General features: G+C 43.0%; 1 long non-coding RNA gene across 1 annotated transcript in view; it reads right to left on the bottom strand.

Annotated features, from left to right (window-relative positions):
* Positions 1-26303, bottom strand: part of LOC141371655 (uncharacterized) — a 251784-nt gene that overhangs the window by 212027 nt on the left and 13454 nt on the right. The window contains exon 2 of the long non-coding RNA XR_012376751.1: positions 23766-23999. This is a non-coding gene — a long non-coding RNA (uncharacterized lncRNA). The remainder of the gene's footprint in view (positions 1-23765; positions 24000-26303) is intronic.

Genomic DNA, 26303 nt, shown 5'->3' with positions numbered 1-26303 from the left:
AGCCCAGGAAGGGCCCGCCCATCTCACAGCAAAGTAATACAGAGATGAAGCAACATGAAGAATGGCTATTTCATCAACCAGAAGAGCACTACCGAAGCACCAGGAGAGAGGACTCCGGTGAACGCCGTGTCTCCGTGCGTGCCGCCGTCACAGCAGCCCAATCATGCTCCCTGTTTGAGCGTGGCACCCATGTGGAAGATGGTGTGTTAGCAGTAAGAACAGTGCTTGTGGCTTCGGACCAGAGGGTAATGCTACATATGCCTGGGTCAGGGTGTACTGTGAACAACAGCTCCGGACTCTCACGCCCGGTGCATTCTTAAATGGCTTGATCTTTGGCTGCTCTTGCAAGCCTACTCATCTGATCATGGCTGCTTGTGAAGTAGAACCACATACATGAGCCAAACTGCTCCTTTTATCTGAATTGGAAGTGAGGTGTTCACACTTAGTTTTAAATATGGATCTCTGTATGTTCTGGTACATGACAATATTTCCAAGACAGTAATGAAATCAAACTGCAAATTTCTGACTGGGGAGTAGGTGCAAAACTATCCAACTTTGCTATCCTTCCTTCCCAACCTTTCCTCCAAACCAAATCTCTCCCTTCCCTAAGCCAAAGATATATCACATACATTTCAGACTAGTGCAGAGCTGTAGTTCCAAGCCATACAGGATGCTCTAACATCTGACTCACAAGGCTCCTAGGGCTGAGGATCACAGTTTTGGTTTTAATAGCTTTGTCTTCCACCTCCTGCTAAACTAAAATTCTAGGAATGTCGACAGAATTGTTACCATGGACCCAACCTCTTGAATTCGCAGGATACCCAAATCATCTTCAGAGAGTAAAAATCTCAACTCTTAAAAATCTGACCCACATCTACCTCCCAGTCTTTTCTCCAGTAGCTTCCTGCCAACACGCACACCACACTCCACTATACTACATTGCTTGTGATTCCCCAAGCCAATCGTGTATTTTCCTGCCCTCAACCTCTGCTCATGCCAGTGCCCTGACCTGGAATTTTCTAGCCAGCACTTAGTGTTACAGTTATTTGTTGATGTGTCTTCCTCTCTTACTAGACTGTAAGACAACCCGAGAGCAGGGACTGGGCCTGTCTCATCTGTGCATTCCCAGCACTCAGCATAGCTCCAAGGCAACAAACGGTACTCAATAAATTTGTGCTAAAAAATCTTAACAGGTACCACAAACCATTTGCCAATTTCTTAAAGTAACAAATGTACCAACTGAAGCATACCAGTCCACACGATGCTTCAAAATGGTCAATATGAAGACTTGTATATCCCATATAGGACCTAAAGAGCCTAAACAAACAAACAAATTGGGATGCTCTCAGATCCCAGCTTAAAAAAAAAAAGAGAAGAGAGAAAGGAAAACCTTATTTCTCAAAATATTACTTCAGCGCGGCCAGAGGCATGAGGAGCTCACGGATGTCTCCCAACCCCAAAACAAAGGTACAATGTATGTTTCTGGGACCTCTGGGAGCCTGGAGCAAATGACCACTCTAGATGGGATTCTGTTTCTCACCCAGGCATTGAGAAATCAGAAATGTGGCAGGAGAACATAGCCATAGTTCTTAAGTAATGGATCTGCGGTGCTCATTGAGTTGAAACAAATGCAGAATAAGTGGAAAGAAAGTATGCTCTCCCCCCTCAACGCAAAAGGGTGGCCCAGGAGTCCAGATGGCCCACAGCAACACCAAGGATGGCCTAGGAGTGAACTAAAAGACCAAACACTAACATTTACCACATCCACAGGGCAGAAATGCCACAACAGCTCCTCCAAACCCCCATGAATTGGTCTGAGGGCTTTAAGCACCACAGATGTCATTAAGAACTTTTAAATTAGATAATCTGTGGGTAATAAAGAAATGACAGAGTGCTATTTACACCATAGGTCAAACGCCACCCGACTTTAGACGTCACCAGAGTCTGCTGATAGGTACCTTTAGACATAATTTTTACCCCAAAGTCTGTTGCCCTGAAAGACAAATGCCACCTGCAAGCCTCTACATTAAGGGGTGGGAGGCAGGGGTAGAGAAAGAAGTGGTGTGGGAGAGAGAGCCGGTATTTGTGTAATGGCACCTGTCTGGCCAGAAGCAGGAGCAATTCAAGTCCATTTGCCAGAAGGGCAAGGACAAATTCCGTGGGTACGGAAAGAAACATCACCTTTGGGTCCTAAAGGGGGACCTGGGCACAGTGACTATTAGGAAAACAAAAAGGAGACAACTATTTTAAAAAGATACATGATGGTGCCTCTTTAATAATCACAGTATCCTGTGCTGAAGGTTAGAAGGTATTTAGAGAATAATCAATAACCTTCTCTAAGAGCCTTTGGGGAAAATGGTGGTAACCCTTTGGTCGGCTTCTCCTCTGCCATGTGCCAATGACACACAGCAGCTCTGAATTTCTCCCAATGACAATTCACCCTGGAGAGACTATTTCACACTGGACCGCAGAGAAAAGAGAAAATTGTCAAAAAGCTAGAGCTGCCAGATTTTGCTAATAAATCTGGACAGTTAGCTGTTTGTTACCACATAGCATTTTATTTCATAGGAGGCTGGCAAATCCCCTGTGGCTTCCTCAGTTGATGCTTCCTCGAGAGAGGAGGCAGGAACTGTGAGTGGGTTCAAACCCAAGTGAGGTACGAGATGTCCACTGTTTTCCATGGATGTGTAAATGGATTATGGGATAAAGTGGACCATTTCCCATGTTTTACAGCAGAACTTTTATACTGATAGCGAGGACTCCAAAGACTTCAATGCCAGGAGAGCAAGAAAAGGAGAATGAGCACAGATCAAACAGACTCAGAACTTGGAGGACCACAGAGTTGTCCCCAGTAGGGCTTATTGCCAAAGTAAAAAGAATTAAAAAAAAAAAAAAAAAAAAAGACAAACAAAAGCTAGCTATTTCAGAATGCAATCTGGTTAGGAAAGACCCTGCAGCAGCGGCAACACTAATCATCAGCCCCAGGTTTCCACAAGGTTTTAGTTGGATTAGACCCTAGCTGGCAGCCAGCCAGCCAGAGCCCAGCACCCCAGGGAAAGGCCCAGCCAAGTCTAGGCTGCACGTCAGAGCCCCAACCGAGGAGGACAGCCTTCAGTGGGTTCCTGGAGCACATCCCAGCTTCACCCACACTATCATGTCAACAGGAAGGCTGCAGATTCATAAGCCCCCATGAGATTCAGGGGCTCTTCCCACGGGCACTTAATACTTGAGATATCAGACTAATTCCAGATATTTACCGGTTAGGGGTGTGTGGCTTCTATCCTGCCAACCCTCAGTTCTTGATGCTTCAAGTACTAAGAGTCACTGAGTCTTCTGGCTGCTGACGTTTGCGTGCATACCCTGATAGGAGCTGGGGCAACAACAATCTGACAATCAGGTGGCAGGACTGGAATGCAGGGTCTACCTCACCACTGTGCTCTGCCAAGAAGGTCATCCATCCACCGTGTGGGGCATCCAGTGCCATGTAAAGGAATGGAATTCAGCCTTTGATTCAATGACCCTAGGGTATTAGCTCACACTATATCAATATCTAAATGATACCAACAGATAAAAAACCTAGCATTAACATTTCAGTGTCAGTGGCCTCAAAGAAAGCCTCAACATATGTACCAGATGGATTCACTCTTTTAGATTTAGTTCCCTTCTCTCAGCAAACTCCTGCAATACCAAAGGAATAATTACCGCTCAGTGGAATACTGCAGAGTGCTAGCCAAAAAATAAAGTCACATCAATTTAAGCCGGCAAATGTGAATTTTTGGAAGAGAAAAGTATTCTCTTTCCAGAGGCAATTATTTGTCTCTTCAGAAATGTTTGCCAATATGAAATCCCCCTCCCCCAATGTGGAACTCAAAAAATGAGAATCTCAGCAGTGTATCTGCTTGGAAGGGGCTGGAAGGCACCAGGCAGAGGGCAGAGATGGCTGTGCATGGAGCCCCATGCATTGCTAAAGGGTGGACAACATAAATCTAAAACTCATGTGCAGCTAAAGGCATACTCCCAAAGGAAAGACAGCAAACGGCAGGGTGATTACCATTTTCTTCATGTATGCCCCACCTGACAATTACAAAGCACTTTTGTATCCATTCTCTGACCAGAGCCGCCCGACGTCTCGGCAAGGTAGGCAGGGCAAGAACTGTTAGGTCCATTTTGCAGCTGAAGAAGCTGAGGTGGGACTGCTGGAACAGCCGTCCGATGGACCTCGCTTCAGACCTGCCTCTGCCTCACAACCATGGCATCGGCCAGGTGGCAGTGGACATATTTCACCCCTCCACCGGCCACCACACCTCAACCACACCAGCCCCTGCTCTTAATTCACCGAGGAAAACTGCCTGTGTCTTAGGTTTGGAGGCAGCTATTCGGAGCCGTTCACATCCACACCCAACTGCCTCCTGCTCGAGGCTGCCGGCAGGTCTAGTCGAACTGTCACTGGACACGACAGGAAGCACCTAAGAAGGAAGCAGTAATGGCCCCACGGCTACAGCTTCCCCACACCCCAAAGAGCCACCAAAGCACTGACAGCCACCTAGTACCTCAAAGAGCCATGATTCACAACCCCCACCCCCAGCCACATAGACATTTAGAATATCTGTCAACAGTATCACTCTTAGACTGGAATAGCCAGCTCCCTGCCCTAGGCGTCATACTTTACAGAGCCTGCCTCTGGCCCTGCTTTAGCCACACCACTCCCCACACAGCAAGGAGACTATGGGGCCAAGGGACTTGCCTACTCAAACTCTATGCTTCCCTCTTCTATAGTATACTCTCAGAATATCCAAGACCTTGAACTCCCTGGCCATATGCCCCAAGCCTGGGCCACGGCCTGTGCCACCCTCTTCCCTAGCTCTGTCTTCCCAAGGATGGGCACAACCCTAGGCCTGAGGGGTTACGGGGGGTGGCCATGGGACTACTGCCCTTCAATCCAGTAAGGCTGGAGTTTGAACATTTGGGCTATAATACTACTTCCCAAACTTGAATGTGATTGTGAATCACTGGAATCTTATCAAAATCCAGATCCTGGTTAAGGGGCGCCTGGGGGGCTCAGTCGGTTAAGCATCTGACTCTTGATTTCAGCTCCAGTCATGATGACAGGGTCAGGAGATAGAGCCCCACACTGGGCTCTGTGCTGAGCATGAAGCCTGCTTAAGATTCTCTCTCTCATTCTCCCACACATTCTCGTTCTCTCTCAAAAAAAAAAAAAAAAAATCCAGATAATCCAGGGTAAGTAGGCCTAGAGTGGGCCCTGAGAGTACACAGTTCTAACAAGTGCTGAGGCAATGCTGATGCTCTAGACTGGGACTTGGTGGAGCAGCGCTTGTGTCTATAGGCATGTGCAGAAGGTCCCTCAGCGTAAGGACAGAGCCAAGAGATTGGACAGAAGGGGGAGCTGGCTGTCAGTGCGCCCTTGTCCTAGGCCCACCAAAGTTGGGAGGGGCCTTGTCTTTCATCATGTCAGGAAGTATCAAGAGAATGTCAACCATCTCTGGACACCAAAGGAAAATGGTCAAGTGGGAAATACCATTTGTCCCTCCTTCAAAGCCCCGACATCCCTTCCATCATCACCTCCCGTATAAGAAACTGGAAGACTACCCCCTGTGACCCTACACAATGACATGCGTCAATTTTCAATATCAACCGTCTCCGTCCATGGACATTCACACAGTGTTTTACTCCCTGCCACCGTATCTGGCTCTCAGAAATCATATATTCCACCTTGCTCTGGTCAGTACAAAGACTAGAGACACAGAATTCAGGAAAGCTGGAGAAGAGATACTAGATTCTTAATGACAACCTACCTTCTACCAAGTAACCCCACGTACTCCCTGGCCTTAGGGGGAAGGCAGGACACTAGGCAGACCTGACCCATGTGCTGGTATGGACTAACACATAGCTGAGAGGCCATAAAGCCCCAGCCTCAGTCACTGGTCCACGAATTAGTCTGGGACAATGAACATTCAAGCTACCACACCCACGTGAGCAAGCCTAGAGTTTTTTCTGCCTTTTATCATTGTAAAGAGAAGGGTAAAAATAAAAATAGACATAAAACCACAGAAATATTGTTTAATTGGAATATTCAACTGGGGAAGCAAACTACCAAATGCATTCCAGAAGTAAGGTTTTCAAAACTTTTTCAACATGAAATCATTTAAATCCAGTGGTAGTGTGGGCTCATATAAAACAAATGAAAACAAAACTTCCTGTGGAGTAGGAGATGGGGGTTGGCAGCGCATGGCCACGTTTCCTTGGGACCCACTGACTGATATACACAGAGGCCCCCAGGGCAGCTCCAAGAAACCTCTAGTACTCCAAAGGGCCCCCTTTGGAAATCACCAATGAAGCACATGTCACTTCTAAAGGTCAGACTTTCTTCCTAATCTCACCGATCAGCACTCAGTTACAAGAGAAGCAAAAAAAAGAAAAAGAAGTCAGATGAAGGAAGGAAGTCATGCCACAGCAGTCTGAGGAGTGGGTCACAGAGCTGCCAAATGTTTAAATAATGCATCCAAGTGAAGCCTCATGATTACCTGAGGAATATAGAGAACACAGTCTGAGTCCTAATTCGGCAACTAACTCACTGTGTGACCTTAAATAAGGTCCTTCCCTTCTCTGAGCCTCAGACAAAAGATCCAGATGGCTTTTGTCCAGCTCTGATCCTCTGGGATTTTGTGATATTTCAGGATTCCATATTTAAGTGAAGATTCATGGTCATATCATCCATCACAGATAGATGCTAGAGGCAAATAAAGAAAGGAAACCTTTATGTTGTTCTGCTGGCACAGTTCTGTGCTTTCGTTCAGAAACTCAAAGCATTTTAATAGCTTATTCCGTTGGATCTGTAGCAGAAAAACAAAAGGGAAATTAATCTTGAAGAAATCATATGTCTGCAATCTTTGACTATCTCTTACTCAGTAAAGTTTCAGCTCCTTCTGCACATTGCCAGTCCTTACTGACTTCTAGATAGAAGGAGAGAGAATAGTGTTTGACTTTTGGTGGAGGAGGGAGGTGGTCCTTAAGGTATAAGACTGAGGAGGCAGAGAGACCACCAGAAAGCATTTGTACTGGTCTACATTAGAGATGATGAGGACCTGAACCAAAGTCTTGTCAATGGAGATGAAAAGGAGAGGACAGATCCAAGCAGTATTCAGAAAGACACACTGACAGGGCTGGGTGCTGGAGCTGAGGAGGAGAAAGGGGAAAATGAAGGCCAAGTGTCTTACCTGGGTGATGACACGCATTGACGGTGCCATTATTCAAGTGATGACTAAGAAGGAAACAGAGATTTGAGAGGTAGGCTGATGAATTAAGGTTGGAATGCTGACTGGGGAATGCCTGTGGACCATCAGGTGGAAATGTCTAGCCTGCATGTGGGCATACTGGTTGCAAGTCCCCCAGGCCTAGGCAGGATCACATGCAACCATGAGATTAATTTAGAGGTCCCCAGCACCACAGGGCTCCCCCAGCGGGCCTCCTTACACTTCTGCCACACGGCCTCATTTATTCATCAAAATATTTAGAGCCCCTACTTACTTTGCTAGGAAAGGAAATACACAGATGAATAAAAACAGACATGGTCTCTGTCCTTGTATACCTTATAGACTAGCAGGGGAAATAATTAACAAGAAAAAAGATGCAAGTATCATTTTAAATTGTGACAAATATTATAAAGGAAGCAAATGGGTATCGTGATCAAGAATACCAGGCGGTGGGGGGGGGAGGGGCTCTTGAAAAGGCCTTTAAAACCAAGACTTGAAGGGCATTCCTGGACAAGAAACAGAACATGCGAAGACCCAGAAGCAGGAAGAATCTAGTCACCAAGCTGGGATACCTACTAACGGGGGTTCTGCGGTATGCCTAGAATATTTGCTGCTGCTGTTACTGATATTTAAATGATAGTATTAAAATGCTGCAATAACGCATGATTGTAAAATTATACCAAAGCCAAAACACTTGATGCCTATGAAACGGTGTTTAACAATTTTTTGTTGTCACTGATGGGACTGGATAGTGATGGTTACATGAGTCAGATGGAATATTAACTTGAACAGAACTTGAGTATAGTTGCCACAGAGCTCTGTATTCCATTACATTCTAACGGCTCTGATTGCCTCAAATCTCGCCAGCACACTGAAGTCACACTCTGGGCTGTCACCCTTCTGGAGGATTTCAGTCAAATACTGTTACTCAGGAAGCAATACTTAAAATAACATTCCTTTTAATGATTAAATAGAGGGTTGGCATAAACTGCAAAACAGAAAAAAATTCTATGTAGCCATTGGGAAAAGGATAAGTAGGTTGTGTTTTGCAATTCCTTCCTGGTGGGTTTGCAATTATTCCACAGCATGACAGCTAAAATGCCTAAGAACTCACTTACCTGAATCTCAGTAATAATTAGTTCTCTATCCTTTGTATGTTCACTATGAGTTCTGTTGACCTCTCCACATGGAAAGACTGAGTTTACCCATTTACAGTTCTAAGTATTTATTCCTTGCAGGCAAACAAAAGTGTGCTGGAGGTTGAACAATTCCTGGCAGGCAGTGTGTATTTTAACTAAGATGTTTAAGAGGCATCAGTTGAATAATTAATGTATAAATCTTAGCCGGCTGGGTAAGGAAAATGAAAACAAGGTTTATTTGTTATAGACAGAGATTTAGCTACGTTAAAATCTTTCTGCTTTAAAGATGAGCCTCTATGTCCAAAAAGGCAAAAGACAGAAACACTACTCTTTGTAGTGCAATTAAAGAGGAAATTAACAAATTGTGCTAATTTGTTACACTGGTAATTTGTCTGAAAATTGTGGTATTGCAGTATTACAATTTGGGTGTGGGACAGCATGCAAATGAAGAACTCACCAGCATCTACCAACTATTCGCTTATTCCCTTGTTTGTAAAACTACTCAGAAATACATGGCCTGCCTGTGGTAAGCTATAATTAAGGCTATTTTTTTATAATTAGGGGCTATTTTTAAATTAACATTTTAAAGTCCACTGGCAGCCCCTATGTCTTTGGTCTCAGCCCGGCAGGACTGAACGGGGGGTGGGGGAGAGGTACCCTCCAAAAAGGGCGGCCCATCTTACTACAGCCTTCAGCAAACAAGCCAGGTGTGATTTTGGCAAAGGACCGAAGTTCTCCGGCTGGCTGGTGGTGTGTGCATCACTAGGGGGCTAGCGGCCCCATCGGAGTCCCTGGAACACAGCAGGCCTCTGGTCTAATACTGGTAGGGAAGCTATTGTACCTACAGAGGCCGAGGAACACAACTGTTCAACTCTCGTCACTTTGCTTCGTGCCATTTCCACAAATGTTCAAATGGCCCAACAGAACACAGACTATCGTTAACACCCCTGGCTCTAGCAAACAAGCAAGGGAAAGGATCTATTTGTAGTTTGATTTTGACTTTGAGGCTTTCCATAAGTTCAGCTCAAATGCAGTGCTGAGACTGTATTGCTTTTCCTCAAGTTAAACAAGTCAAATGCCAAAGGCCACAGAATTTTTTTCTATGCTTTAGAACTCACAACTGATAGATGAGCCATACATCTTTATCATCTCAATTCTCATTTTATACATAGGGAAACTGAGGCTCTGAAAGATTAGATGACTTGTCTAAGAGCACTGGCTAAAAACCAAGAGTTTTGGCACCTCCTGGCAGGGTTCTTTCCAACATGCTACACATCACCTCCTAAAGTTGGCCTGCTAGAAAATAAATGTCCAAGCAGTGAGTTGTATGGAGTAATTTACTGGTATAAAGAGACATCTATAAGGTTATAAGTGAATATAAACTCCAAGGCTTCCATAGAACAGCCTGATTATGGAGCTGCTCAGCTTCCCTCTGTGGTCAGACCAAAGCTTAAATCCTGCTGGGATACCACGACCCAAGCAGGGTTTGACTAGCTTAGACTTGGACTACGCACCCATCGTTCTTTGTATCTGTTACCTTCAATTCTGACGTATCTTCCTGTGGTCTAGCTCATGACCTAACCCTCCTTAGCTTCCTGCTTTGGCTTGTTCATAGATTCTCTTTCTCCCTTCTTCCCAACTTCCATCCCAACCACATTCCCTGCCCTTGTATCTTCCACCCCGACTGCAGGCCCACCTAGACCTGTCATCTCAGAATTTGAAGTCCAGGTCACCACAGGCCCTCTTTTGTGATCTGCCAGTTCTTGTGGATGAAGACCAGGGGCAGGGAGTGAGGTGAGGAAGGCAAGAGTATTTAAGCACTCACTTTTTCAAACTATCTCCTAGAAGCTTCACTCGACCACCCCTTGGCATCACTACATGCAATGAAAAAGGATAATCAAAAGCTAACCCAGGGCCTCGTGAGAATGTGAAGGGCTTGCTGAATGAAAAGATGAAAGTAAGCTACTCCCACAAGTAGGGCTGAGTCTATTTTCTTATATTCTTGGCTTTTCAAAGTAGTTTGCCTCTATATGGTTTATAGCAACTTTTTCCCAGCTAGAATATTCGCTAGGTATGGAATTAAAATTATTTGGGAACAACTGTTTTGATGATGTTTTTAAAAGAGCCAGGAAGTGGGGCACTTGCCTGGCTCCATCGGTAGAACATGCAACTCTCGATCCCAGGGTCATGAATTCAAGCCCCACGTTGGGCATAGACCTTACTTAAAAATAAATAAATAAATAAATAAATAAATAAATAAGAGCCAGGAAGTCACCTAAATTATAAAGATAACTCATCAAACAGCATAGGTGGACATCTTCCATTTAGAGAAATAATCTCTGTGTATAGAAAGTTAGCAAGTAAATTAGGCCTCCTTTTAGCAAATGTGTTACACTAGTAATTGGCAATAAAATAAGTACATAAAAATATAATTCAATTCAAACTATTGCTAAATTTGTGATAATTCAATCATGGGCTGGCATATTTTACCTTTCATCTATTTAAAAAACAGCAACAAAGGTTTCTGAGTAAATTAGGAGTATAAACATGAGCTCATAGGGGATGTTTAACACAGTTCAGAGAACAACCTGTTTCCAAGCTCTCTGACAACATTCATTTGCATAGAAATAATTAGTGTGCTAATTTCAAATGATCTTTACCTACTCATTGTAGCATACTCTAGCAAGACCTCTACTTGACAATATTGTTAGCTGTTTATAATATCACTTCTGCTTGCAAATAATAAAAATCAATCATTTTAAAGTAACCTATAACTCCGAATTGTTGAGACATCAGAATGCCCAGACTTACTCCCCAGCCCCCGTCCCACCCCCCTCCGCTGCCTGTCTGTGTGAGAGAGGTCTTAGCTGCACACACAGACACTTTTCAGCATCCACCAAATCGTCATTAAAGAGCATTAGAGCATTTAGAATAAAAACATCTATAAATGCCCCATGCAGTAAGACCTGAAGCAGTCTACCTAGTTATTAGGGTTACATAAACCAAGACTCCACTTAGGAACAAAAATGCCCAGGCCTTTTAGAGATTTTAAAGAAAAAGAAATAACTATGCACCTGTATTGCTTTTATAATTTAAAAAAAATCTAAGTAGTATAAAAATTCTCAGAAAAAGGGTAAAGAAGTGTTGAGTGGTGCAGTTATGTTAAGCATCTAACTCTTAGTTTTGGCTCAGGTTGTGATCTCAGGGTTATAAGACAGAGCCCTGCGTTGAGGCCTGCTTCAAATTCTCTCTTCCTCTCCCTCTGCCCCTCCTGCTCATTCTCTCTCTCTCTCTCTCTAATAAATAAATAAATCTTAAAAAAAAGAAGTGTCCTAATAACTCAAATATTATGTAAGCCACGAAGGAGAGCTCAGAAGTCATCCAGGGTGACTCTACCGCTGGCAACAAAACTCTCAGCAGAAGCCCAGAAACCCAGCTTCTGCTTAAAGACCCCAAGAGTCTCAGACCTTCCCCTCTCCCAAAACTCTTCCCATCATTCAACAGCTCAGAGACATTAGTCTTTCCTCACACTAGGTCACAATCTGCCTCCGTGTAATTCCCAAATATTGGTCCCAGTTTCTTGGGGGAGGGAAACGAATGTTTTTATGGTTCTTCACATGGTAGTTTTCACAGACATGTTCTCACTGGATCTTCCTAGTAACCCTGTGAGGCAGATAGCCCTACTACCCTTGCTTTACAGGCAAAGACCTGGAGGCTGAGAGGCCGGGAGGAACCTGCTCAGGGCTGCAGAATGGCCGAGCGGCAGAGACAGAGCTTTACCATAGGTTCCCCAACTCCATCTTTCATGCCCTGTTCACTACCCCACCTTGCGTTACTGCAACACTCGAAACAAACACACAAAAAGCTTCTGCTTCTCCATGACAACTACCTCTGAAGACAAAAAGGGATAGAATCCTTGAAGATGCACACTCCACACACTCTCTCTGAGAGATCTCTGCTACTTCCATGACTTCAACCACCCCCACAATGGGGAGGGGGTCCAGGTGTGTACCTCCAGCCCAGGCATTCACCCTGAGCTCCAGAACAAAACAGCCACCCTCCCATCTGGGTGGCCTATAAAACCTTAGATACAGCAGGTCCCATGCTGAATTTATCTATTATTCCCCCATTCTCTGTCCACACTCCATTTCTGATCTTGGTCAGAAGTACTACCCTCTTCTCAAATCTACTTGCCTCTGTGTAGATCATCATCAGAGTGATCCAATATGACCATCTATGTCCCTCTCCTGCTACCAACTTCCCAAAGTCTTCCTATTGCCTCCAGAAGTGAATGTCAAACCCAGCTGATCAAGAAAATCACTGGGCATGTGGATGGGACATCTTTATATTTTTTAAGTGCCCTGGGCAATTTGAACGAGTCAGCAATGGTTGGGAGCTAATGTTGTACCAGGCAAAGTTAACACCCTCAATGGCCTGATTGCTGCCTACCTGTCTAGTCACCATTCCTGCCACTTCCCCCTTGGCAATGAACACTCCAGCAATCCCAGAACAAACCATATTGGATCTCACCTCTGTGCCTGCACTGATGCTGACCTCTTAGCCTAGAATGTTCTTTCTACTTTTGACCAACCTCTACTGGCCCTTCAAATTTTAACTGAGGTGTCACTTCTTCAAGAAGCCTCTCATGACCTCATTTGACTGGATTAGGCGTCCCCCCTACTCTGTGACTCCACAGCATTGCAGAGAGTTAGTTCTCTATCATGACACTTAGCACATTGTGTTGAAATTATTTCCCCATGTGTCTGTCCCCTTGATGACTGCCCCTATAAGCTCCCCAAAACTGAGGAACATATTTATTCATCACTGGCAAGTGCCTGTCACGTAACAGGTGCTTAGTAAATGTCGACCTGTAATAAGCCTGATTTCAGGTTGAGGCTCTACATTGACTAACTCTAGAGTTGGATTTTAGGAAACTCAATTCACAGGCTTGGGTCTCAGTTCCCACATCTGTACAATAGGATAATAAATCCCCATGCTCATTCAGATGCCAAACACGTGAATGTCCACTAAGTGCCAAGTACTGGGTTATGTGACAATTGAATGAATCAATTAATATACGTGAAGCATTTCTATAAACTGTTATACAGTATTGCAAAGACATTTCCACAATTTTAGTTTTCCCTTAGTCTCTCTGAACCAGAAATAACAATTTCATTCCATAAAACCAAAGTCTACTAAGTATTAATCCCCATTAGGCTCATCAAGGTATCAGGGTAAGGAAGCCACTTAGTCCAGAAGGAAGTGCACTGGCCTAACTGGGATTGGAGGTCCACTGGGGGAAAGCATAACATAGTGAGAACCCACTCTAGCAGGGGCAGTGCTAATCTTCCAAGGACAAAGATTTTATAGTTGAACATTACCGAAAAAAGGTCACCAAGCCACAATCCGCCCCCCCCCCGCCCCGCCCCACCAACTTCTGTTTTCCTGTGCTTGGGTTTCCATGGTAAAGGGTATAAAACCCAATGCAGCAGGCTACACTGGGCTCAACAACCTGACTTCCTAAGACTCTTCCAGGTCTTCCTGAAGCCTGTGTACTCGGGTGAGTAATTGCTCCCCTGAGATTTTCCTAGAAATCTCACTCCCAGGAAGAGCAGTCTTAAAGTTCAGTCCCATAGAGCCCAGGGAAACCACATTGATGTGCTGACCCTGATGAATCTGAGCCCAGGTTAGCTCTGGGCTATTCTCTACCAAACCGCACTGTTGCCCCTGAGGGCCTGTATTCTGCAGGCCCAGAGGGGACCATAAACTCCCCAAAGCCCTGGGACTAGAGGTTCTTGGACATGTTCTAAGCTCCTACTCTCTCCCGTTGAGTTGTTCATCCCCTAGAGGGAGGTCCCAGTCCATAGATTGTTTCTCAGAACCCCAAGCCCTACAGCCACCTAGTGATGATACCATGTGGCATAAAAATGCCCATCCCCCTAAAGGGATCTGATCTCTCACTGCTCCAGAAGTAACTCTTAGAGTTGGGGGAGCTATCAGAAGTTACACCAAGAGGGGATGGAAGCATTTCTTTCATGCACAGAGCCCCTAGAAAGCATTAAGTCCACATTCGCTGAAACAGATTCCTATCAATCATCCCCTCTGATACCAGCCAGGTGATCATGCCTACCTCCAAGAAACAACAAGGTTTGAGCTTGTCGACTAGGAGAGAAAATAAAAGATGTGAAATCTCTGTTATCATATTATTTCACACTCAATGCCACACACAGTTAGACTTCAGGGACCACAATTCAGCCCATGGAACATCTTAAGCATTCATTCAATAAATATTTACTGAGCACTTATTATATAGCTGGAAAAACAGCCACAATCTGTCCTTGAAGAGCTCACAGCCTAGAAGGGAAGACAGACACATAAACAAAAGAGTTACGATATGACATTGTGTGAAGTACAGAAGAATCCCAGAGCTGGATGTAGTTCACTGTGCTGGAAAAAGTCTTTCCAGAGTAGGGGACTCCGGAACAGGGCTTTGAAGAACAAAGGCAGACAAGGCAGGCAAAGGAGTCTGAGCAGAGGGAACATGTTAAATGTCCAGAGTATTGCTGGAACCCAAGATCAGATGGGGGTGGGAGAGTAAGGAGAAACGAAATTAAAGGAGTAGGTAGGAAGCCCGACAATATGCCAGACTAAGCTTGAGCTATATATCCTTTAGGAAAGTGAGGCACCACCAAGGAGACTGTAAATATTTCCCTCTTTTTATTTTGTTGTTGTTTATTGTTGTCTTTGTTTTTGTTTGTTATTTGCAGTGCAATGGCATGGCTAAATTTTCAGTCTGGAAAATCACTTGGTGTCAGTGGTCAGGGTGGAGGGGGCTGTGGGGGCATGGTGAGAAACTAGACACAGGAAGACCAGACCGAAGAGCACTGAAATAATATAAGTGAGAGATGATAAAAGCTGGAACAAAGAAGTAACATGGGGATAAAAACCGCAGATTAGACTTGTGAATGTTTGGCTTTGGGGAGAGAGAAAGAGGAGAATGATGGCCAGATGCTGTCCTAAGAATATTCGATGGCTGGTGCCACAATCAACTGGAAATATGAGAGGTGGAGCAAGTCTAGGGGCAGTTGAGATGGGAGTAGTTCAGTTTAAACACTGAGTTTGAAAAGTCTGTGCAGTGGCAATGTCCTATAGATAGGTGGATGAATGTGTCTGAAGTTCTCAAGATATTCCAGGACTAGAAATATATATTTGGGAGTTACAAGTGGCTAAATGATAGTTTAAATCTTGGATGACATAAAAATAACCGAGGCAGAAAGTTATACACTGATCACAAATGAGGATGGTCAAGAAAGGGCAGGTCATTCAAGGGGCAGGTAAAAATAACCTGAGATCAAATGATCAGAGATAAGAGAAGAGGACAGTAAGGGATTGAGAAAGTCAAAAGAGGAGAGAGATCAAGAAGTCAAAAGTAAAGAGAAAACAGATGCAAAATATTTATGAAAGTAACACAGAACTTGGCAACGAATCAACTCTTCCCTATCCTGTTTCTCTTACATGCAGATACGATGCCAAGTTTCAAGTTTGGGTCATTAGAGGAATAACGGTATAATTAATAGAATCAAGAACACAGCAAGAATAAATAGCTTGAGAGGAAAGCTGATGAGTTTCATTTGGGATATACTAATTTGGAGATGCAATCAGGACCTTAGTGCCTAGTAAGGAGACGGGAATCTGAGACAATCTCAGGAGAAAGGTCAGAGTTGGAAGTAAGTATTTGGAAACCATCTGTTTGAAGATATTAGTGGAATCCGTGAAATTCCCATGGAAGAGAATATCAAAAGTGAAGAGGAAAAGAATATATGCGAATGGCCAATAAGCATATGAAAATATGTTCAACGTTGAGTCATTAGGGAAATGCAAACTAAACACAATGAGATATCAGTCTACACCCACTACACCGGCTATAATCAAAAAGGCTGACAATAACCAGTGTTGGTGAGGATATGGAGAAAATGGAACCCTCCTACATTGCTAGTGGAATGTAAAATGGTGCAGCTGCTTTGAAAAAGTCAGGCAGTTTCTATGGAAAACAGTTTAGCAGTTTCAGAAAAAGTTAAACATAAAATAGTCATATGACCCAGCAATTCCACTGCTAGGTATCCACCCAAGAGAAATGAAAGCATATGTCCAAACAAAAACTTGTACACAAATGTTCATAGCAGCATTATTCATAATGACCCAAAGGAAACAACCCAAGTGCCCATCAACTGCTAAACAGATAAACGAAATATAGTATATCCTTACAATGGAATATTATTTAGCCATAAAAGGGAATTGGACTTTATTAAAAAAATTTTTTTTAATTGTGGGGGCACCTAGCTGGCTCAGTGGGTGGAGCATGCGACTCTTGATCTCGGGGGCTGAGTTCAAGCCCCATGGTGTGTGTAGAATAGCTTAAAAATAAAATCTTAAAAAAAGTATGTTTTTAAATTGTGCTTTGTGAAAGACATTGGTAAGAGAATGAAAAAAAGAAGCCACAAGCTGGGCGAAACATTTGCAAAATAACTATCTGATAAAGGACTTGTATCTAAAATATACAAAGAATCCTTAAAACTCAACAACAAAGAAAAAATCCCATTAAAAATAGGCAAAGGATCTGAACAAAAACCTCACAAAGAGGATATACAGATGGCAAGATGCTCCATATTACACATCATTAGTGAATTGCAAATTAAAAGAACAATGAGATACTACCATGCACCTACTGGAATGGCTAAAATCCAAGCAACTGATGACACCAAATGCTAGCAAGGTTGTTGAGCAACCGGAACTCTCACTCATTACTAGTGGGGATGCAAAATGGTGCAGCCACTGTGGAAGACAGTTTGGCAGTTTCTTACAAAAGAAGGCATACACTTGCCATATGATCTAACAGTTATGCTCCTTGGTATTTATCTAAAAGTGCTGAAAACTTAGGTCCATGCAAAAACTTGCACACAGATGTTGAGAGCAGCTTTAGTCATAGTTGCCAAAGCCTGGCAGCAAGCAAGATGTCCTTCAGTACAGGAATGGGTAAAATAAACAATGGTATGTCCAGACAGTGGAATATTATTCAGCCCTAAAAAGGAATGAGCCATCAAGCCATGAAAAGCCATGGAGGAACCTTAAACACATACCACCAAGTGAAAGAAACCAACCTGGAAGGCTCCATACTGTATGATTCCAACTACATGACATTCTGGAAAAGGCAAAACCATGGAGACAGTGAAAAGATGAGGGGTTGCTAGAAGTTCTTGGCAGAGGAGGGAAAGACGGCACTAAAAGTCCCTTGTGCTCCAACTATTATCCATAGAACTACTCTAGAGGACACTAGGATGGTAGACATGCATTATGCTTTTGTCAAAACCCATAGAACTGTACAACACAAAGAGTGAACCCTAATGTCAACTCTGAACTTACTACACTATTATATTAATATATGATTGCTATGTTATCAATTAATAATATTAAATCAATAGTGGCTCATTAATTATAACAAATGTTATCATACCAGTCCAAGACGTTAGCGGGGAAAACCACGGTCAGGGAAGTATATGGGAACTCTATGCTATCTGCTCAATCTTCTGCAAACTTAAAACTGCTCTAAAAAATAAAGGTCTATTAATTTAAAAACAAAACACAGAGAATGAAGTACTAGAACACGTTACAACTGGATGAACCTTGGAAACATGATGCTAAGTGAGAGAAGCCAGTCACAAAGGACCACATATTATATGATTCCATTTATGTGAAAGGTCCAGAGTAGGCATATCTAGAGAGACAGAGAACAGATTGGTGGTTGTCTAGGGCTGGGGGGATGAAGGAGAAATGGAGAGTGAGTGCTCATGGCTAGAGAGTTTCTTTGTTTTTTTTTTTAAATGTTCTAAAATTTATTGGGGCGACTGTAGTGATGGTTGTAGAACTCTGTGCCTATAGTAGAAATGGCTTTAAATGGATGAATTATATGGTATGGGGATTATAGGTCAAGAAAGCCTGAAAAATGCTAATAAATTTCAAAATCTCAAAATGGACGATCTTCTAGGAAACAGCAAATTGGACTCACAAAGAAGTAGAAAACATGGGGCAAACTATGCTGTTCAAAGCCATTTCCTCCAATGGTTATTACAGTGCCTAGATAGTTTTATGAGCAAGTTCTTTCTGATTGACAAGGAACCAATAACTTCCATGCTCTGAAAGTAGTTCCTGGTATACAGAAAAAGAAGGAAATAAGCCCCATTCATTTTATAAAACTAAAGTTAGCCTGTCCACAAAACTTGGTGAACGCACACACAAACACACAGGGGAAGAAAACTGAAGATTAACATCAGTTACAAATAGAGATTCAAAAATCCTAAATGAAATACTAGCAAACCAAACCCAGCAAGACAAGAATATATCACCACAAGCAAAGGGGGATTATTCTAGAACTGCGGTTTAATATCAGGAAATCAAGACATATAGTTCATCACAGCAGCTAGCCAGAGGAGAAAATCTGCACAAATGATAAAGAACTAATATTTTAAATTTATTTTTAAAATCTCTTCAGTAAATAAGAAAAATACCTATGCCAGAACAGCAAGATGGGCAAAAGTTTAGAGAAAAGAAAAAGAGTTCAGTTTTACTAGCAATCAAGCCAATACAAATTTTAAAATAAGGCACTAATTCTTTGCAATCAGATTGGCAAAAAAAACCCCTCAGTGATAATCAAGATTTCAGACAAAAGGGGCAGAGGGGCATACCCATACTCTGCCTGTAAGATGAGAATACTCATCAAAAGCTTAAAAATGTGCATACATGTAGGAACCAACAACTGCACATCTAGGAATTTATTCAAAGGAAGCAATCAAAGATTTTTGCATAGACCTGGCCAAAGAATACTCATCTCTGCATTTTCTTTACAGTAGGGGAAAACATTTCTGTTCATAAATGCCCAACGGTAGCGAGTTGGTCAAATAAACTGGTATGTCCACACAACAAAATGCTATGTAGCCACTGAAAGTGCAGAAGAATAATGAACGTAAAAGAATGTTCAGAATATATTAAGTAAAAAAACTTAAAGAAGAGTATATAGAATATAGGGAAAAGAAGACTGAACAGTTGTGATAAAAGGTTAATAGTGATTACCTCTGAGTGATAAAAATATGGGTGACTTTTATATTCTCCTTTTTGTAGATCTGTGCTTTCTACATGGTCTATGATAAAGATATTACTTTGCTAAAAAAAATACAATAAAAGAGTGCCTTCTAATGTTCATACTCAACTCAGAAGTTCCATTTCTAGAAATTTATCCTGAAGATCACACATTCATGTGAAGATTTATGTACAAGAACATACAGTATTATAATTGCAAAAAAAGGAGACCAACTAAATGTCTAGCAATAGTAATTATTAAGTATGATATCTCTATAGGACAGAATACTGAGCAGCTACTAAAAATCACGAGGTAGAAGAATATTTAAATACATAAACAGGGGCGCCTGGGTGGCTCAGTTGGTTAGGCGACTGCCTTCGGCTCAGGTCATGATCCTGGAGTCCCAGGATCAAGTCCCGCATCAGGCTCCTTGCTCAGCAGGGAGTCTGCTTCTCCCTCTGACCCTCCCCCCTCTCATGCTCTCTCTCTCTCTCAAATAAATAAATAAAATATTTTAAAAAATAAATAAATACATAAACAGTTCAGTGAAAAGGCACATTATAACATATTAAATACAGGGGCACCTGGGTGGCTCAGTCAGTTAAGCGTCTGCCTTCAGCTCGGGTCATGATCCCAGGGTCCTGGGATCGAGCCCCACATCAGGCTCCTCGCCCTGCTTGCCACTCCCCCTGCTTATGCGCTCCCTCTCTCTGACAAATAAATAAAATCTTTTAAAAAATATTAAATACAGGTGCGCCTGGGTGGCTCAGTTGGTTAAGCGACTGCCTTCGGCTCAGGTCATGATCCTGGAGTCCCTGGATCGAGTCCTGTATCGGGCTCCCTGCTCGGCGGGGAGTCTGCTTCTCCCTCTGACCCTCCCCCCTCTCATGTGCTCTCTCTCTCTCATTCTCTCTCTTTCAAATAAATAAATAAATAAATCTTTAAAAAAATATTAAATACAGTACATAGCCAATGTTCTAAAGAACTATGTAGAAAAAAGGCTAGAAGGAAGTGTACCAAAATGAACATCAACTATAATTCTCTCCACGAGGCAGAACCACAGATGGTTTGTTTATTTTTGTCTTTCTGCATTTGACACACTTTCTACACTGTGATTTTAAACTCTAAAAGAAAAAGTAAGTGTACATTTGAGGCGCGAGGAGAAAGAAAAGGTAGAGCAACAGAACAATTCTCTCTGCCGCCATCATGCTGCGGGGCATTTATGTTGGAGCACTCTGGCACCCCAAAACAGAACCCCAGAACTGGTCCTGTATGAATGGAAAGCACACAGATTAAAACAAATGAGAATTAATATGTTGTCTGCATAATCTTCAAAAAGTATAAACACAGAAAACTTTGGAAATCAATATATCAAGATGTTAAGAATGATTAATTTTTGTTGGTAGGAACATGAGCAGTGGCTACTCTTGCGGGCGTGATTTTCCATTATTTTTTTTTTTTTTTACTTTCCAAAATAAAATTCCAAAAATAAAAAATTACCTAACAAATAAAACCAAATGAGAGCCATAGATATTTGCACTCATTGGTTCTGGCACAGTGGGAACGCATTTGATCATCTGTCTCTGAGACTGTGGGAGAACCTAGTCTGTTCCTGGGCTGGGAGGGAGCGTTTGTGGCCTCTGCTTTCCTCCCTTGGCCCCTGGGGCGGAACAGGGGCACTGCCAGTGAAATAATGCAACAGTGCTCATCTCTCTCTTCCAGTGCATGCCAGGGAGCCCCCTCACCCTGTGCCAACAGTCCCACAAATCAGGGTCAGGGGCCCCAGAGCCTCCAGTGAGAAGCATTCTCTCCCCTGCTGGAGCTCTCTACTCTAGCTCTTACACCCCTGCCCCCTGCCACCAGACTCTGAGCCCCTGGAGGGCCCAGACAGTGGTGTAGCTCGGATCTTGCCTCTGTGCCTACCATAGCACCTGGCACTGAGTAGGTGCTCAGTTAACATTTACAAGACTTTGAGAGGCAGGCAGGTACGAAATAGCATCTTGGTGCTGACGGGAGTAGAGGGACAAGGCAACCCACAAGCAGTTTCATCCTCACAGAAAGCACAGCTCAGCCCAGGGCCTGGCTGCTTCGCATAGCGGGCAAGGCTGCAGTAAGAGTGCCACCTAGTGGAACGGGATAGGCATGGGCAGTGATGAAAGCAGGTCAAAATAGAAATCAAATGGTTCAGATCTTCTTTGAAATAAAAATATACAGATCGTCACAATAAGTGGAACAGTGGGGACCAGATGAACAGTCTAAGGACATGGCAGCAACAAAGTCAATATCGCATCAATATACCAACTTACCTGTGATGCAATAGGTTTCCTTTGCTTCAAAGCTGACGGAACAGAACCCATCTCACCGCCAAGGGCTTACGTCAAACTCTAAATGCCAAGGTTCCTGTGGATGCTATGGTACTCCCATAACTTTAAAATTATTCTACCATTTTTCTCTGCATTATTTCTCTTACTTAGTGGGAAGATGACAGAATTTGTTTATCATCAAAATATGTAAAGGGAGAAGTCTCCTTTGCTAAAAGTTCACATAATGAAAGATACAGAAAAATAACCTTCTTTCATTAAAACAACTTTTCCTTTATATATTTGCTGGGCATCCCAAGCCACTGACTAGAAAAACCCAGGTCAGAATTGCACCGCCCTTATATTTACCCCTTCAAATACAAGGCAAATAGTGGCTGTCACCCTGAGTGCCGGGAAATTCCTCCATGTCCTCTAACATCAGAATGAAATGAGGCCCCGTTGCTCAAGCTCACAGGTGACAAGTTGAAAGCATGTATGGGTTAAATACCTCAGATTTGGTCTATGTGATGTCCCCTCTTTGAACACAATAAACCAAAGATGGTCAATCTGGACTTGGGGCTTCATGGAACCACACAGACTTCATGATGCCAAGAGTACTATACACAGCTTGAGAACCCCATTCTGAACAGGTACCTTTGAAAGGCAAGGCAAAGGATCCTTTTATTTTTGCAGCTGAGCCAGGAGAAGTCTGAGCCAGCATTAACTAGAAAGCCTGTGAAATTCAAGAGGTAACACTTCACCTGCTTTTAATCACCAGTGCAAGAAGAGCTCACAATCAAGTTGGACAACGGCCATAACATCTTTCATCCAAGACTGTTGAAAGTTTCTGATTGATCTCTCTGTCTTCACTTATCTCAGTTTGGGCCAAACCTACACATTTCAGCCTTCTTAATATCCTTAGAGTCTAACTCTGGCCGTTCCACATTTCTCCTTCAACCCTTGTTCAAAAACCATCAATGCCTCCAAACTGCCTATCGAATACAGTTGAAACACCTCAGTTAGTATTTGAGGCCCTCAAATATGTGGCCCCAACCTACCTTTCCCAACATGTTTGCATAATTCTACCATCATAAGCCTGTGCTCCAGCCAAACTAAATGGCTCACTGTTCAAGTGTATCGATGTACATTTTTCACCTTTCTAGCAGTGAAAAAAAAATCAGGTCACCCCAAAAGGTCATTAGGATCATCCCCAAGTGCTGCAGAAAGCCTGCCCAGAAGAGAAGTAGCTTCAGACATGCCATCACACAAGATATGTATTTAAATACAGATTCATGGAGGATGAGTCAAGAATTTATACTTTTCAGTACCTGACCTGGGTTATTTTAATGCCTGTTCTGGTACTTACGGTCTAGTCCGCTGCTTCCCAAATGTTTTTTGAGTTTGGCATTTTGTTGATTTTACTTGCTGTTTTTTTTTTTTTAAACATACCTACCCCAACCCCAAAATGCTGTAACTTCAAAAAAATTGAAGACAATTAAGATGAATTTGGCTTTTAGAATTTTATAGTGATTTTGCGAGGCATTTTGAGAGCCTATGAGACACCCTGGAATGTCCAAAAACTGGAGCTGAGAATCAGCATCTTGGCAAACATGTTTGCCTCTCCATGTTTTACCGTTGCTACCTACCGAATGAGAACTAGCCCCCACTCCCTCCCAAGTCTCTCAGCCTGGGTGTTGTGAAAACGCATGTGTGCGTGCTATATATGAAGAACTTTGTTTCCCGGGAAAGAAGGAACAATATTTGTGCCAGATAAAACGACGTAGCCATGATTCCCAAATCCCCTTAGGATAGTAAAATTTCTAAATGGCACCAGCGAAATATGAGACGCTATCACATTATTTGATAACACAAAGGTATAAAGTTCTTCCAGGCTACAGAAAGACATTTATGCAATTAAACTTACATTTGGAGACCACAATGCTTGGAAAGGTGTGCATCCAACATCCAAACAGAACTGCCTTGGGAAGGAACTGGACTTCAGGCTAGCTTTAGCAGCTGTGAACAGAGGGGCTCCTTCTGAAGTAGGAACAGGGAGTTCAGGACTTTGAGAAGATAACTTGTCTCAATTTCCACTGGGCTCTCTGTTGAAATGTTTCTTTCCGCAGAGAGATTAGAAGCGAAGCACTGGGAGGAGAGGCTGGAAAATAAACATGAGGCCCCCTTGTCAGGAGTGTATTTTGTCCCCACAAAGCTATTTTGTTTGCAATCACAATTCAGCAAATTCTTTTGGATAGAATTCTTTCACTGAAACCATCTCAGAGACGTTGAACTTCTCCGAGCAGCAGTCTGTGGAGAATTCCAATATTAGAATACTATAACTATAAATAGGAGTCCTACAAGTCACTAGAGAGTCTTAGACCAAAGGGAGGGTGACAGACCGTGCAGGCTACTGCTCTCTCCAGGCTGTACAAGAAACCTATCGCAAGTAGACTGGAAAAGAGTCCAAGTCATTCCAGAAGGATTACAAGAAGGAATCCAAAAATTGTACACCTATCTTAGAGACAGAAAAGACCTCCAGAGATCATTTGCTGCAACCTTTTGGCAGAGAACAAAAGTTTATGCTATCTTTACATAGATCTGATGCTAAGAAGGTAGCACTTGGTAACCTCAGATGAAAAGAACTAATGTCAAACAACACCTGCATATGATCTCAAATAATAAGATTAAATCACCTTTTCAGATTCTATGACTCTTTTTTGCATAGAAAAAAAGGTCGGCATAATTTAGTCCCTTAGATAACCTGAAAGTGCTAAAATAGTCCCTCCTGTGTCTAAAGTATTTCTTCTGCCCCATCCTGTTGAGTAACAGCTTAGGTCACTAGGTGCCTCCAGCCCTCATCAGAATCACAGGTGATTTTGACCTTTCAGAGGAAGAACCATCTCAAAGACCCAAAGAAAACCTTGAGGGATGGACTAACACTTGGTGTCCCCTAGGAATTTCCCTGTGTTTAGAGAAGGTGGTCTAGATTACGCCAAACCCAGTTTCAGAACTGACTAGACATCCCAACAGGAGGCTACCGCTTTCCCAAATCAGAAACTAGGCAAAACAAAACACACAGCATAGCTCTGGGCTTCTGAAGTCTTCACTGCCCTTCCCTCTTTGGCCGTAGGAGATCAGAAGTTCCCGAACTCCCAGGACTCAGCATATGGGCTGGAAGACAGGCAAACGGGAAATCCACCCTATCTCTGAAAGAGCTCTGCATGCAGAAGCTAAAAGGCCATCTGTCTGGGACACTGAAAAGATTACTGCATAGGATGAAATATGGGATTAGACCCCTTCCAGCCCTGGGACTCCAGGAGCACTAAAATGAGATAAAGCAACACAATCACACCAATCCCTGATTGGTATGCTGCACTTTGAAATTTACGAATAACTTTTGCCCCATTACAATAGTTGATCTTCACAACAGCCTCATGAAGCCAATGTTGTTAGGATGACTTCCGAGATGAGGAAATTTATGCACAGAGAGGTGAGTCAGTGGCCCAGAGTCATAAAGCTGGTGCAGAGGAGAGCTAAGATCTGAACACTGCTTTTACGACAATACAGGGCCCACGAACAGAAGACAGGTTCCCGTTTTTCTATGGTCCTATCATCCTTTCTGGAGAGCCTCCAGGATGAAGACCTTACAGAAGATACAATCTAATCTTTTCTTGATACATTCTGCACAGCTGTGGGATATCCAGTCACGGGAGCCTGTGGCATTGTCGCAGAAAAGCATGATAATTTGCTGAGTAAATTCCACTCTCAAGGGCATTCCTCTTCTCTGGCAGACTCCTCAGCATGGAGCTCCCTATTTCCAAAGAGAGACATTGCTCCTATGATTTATTGTGAGCGCTTATGTCTGAGTCCTTGAAAAGCAGATAGAAGATTACTTGTGTTTGACTAGAACAATTAACATCAAGAGGAAATAATTTTGAGTAGTAGCTCTGCTGTGGGCTTCATAATGACAGAAGGTACAGTGCCTCATTCACTCGGACCCTAACAGTACATAAGTTAGGACTAATACCTATCTTTGCTGTGTTTGTGAAAAAGTGGTTTTCTAACCTAATTAATCTAGTACCAACTTCAATAATTCCTTACATTTTCTACCCTAAAACAGAGGTCAGGGAAATGATGCAATAATAACACAATTTCCCTCAGTCTTGGCCATTTTTATTCATCTTTGAGAGTCTTTCTTCTTTTTTTTTAAGATTTTATTTATTTATTTATTTATTTGCCAGAGAGAGAGAGAGCACAAGCAGGGGGAGTGGCAGGCAGAGGGAGAAGCAGGCTCCCCTGCTGAGCAGGGAGCCCAATGTGGGGCTCAATCCCAGAACCCTGGGATCATGACCTGAGCCGAAGGCAGACACTTAACTGACTGAGCCGCCCAGGCATCCTGAGAGTCTTTCTTCTTGAAGAGCAGTGATGGATTTACCTGAAAAGGAATCTCCTAAAATATCAC

This window comes from Callorhinus ursinus, unplaced genomic scaffold, assembly GCF_003265705.2.
Source record: "Callorhinus ursinus isolate GAN/ISIS: 27379988/994484 unplaced genomic scaffold, GSC_fseal_2.0 scaffold84, whole genome shotgun sequence".
In the NCBI taxonomy this organism is placed as follows: domain Eukaryota; kingdom Metazoa; phylum Chordata; class Mammalia; order Carnivora; family Otariidae; genus Callorhinus; species Callorhinus ursinus.
This window is presented reverse-complemented; position numbering and strand designations above follow the sequence as displayed.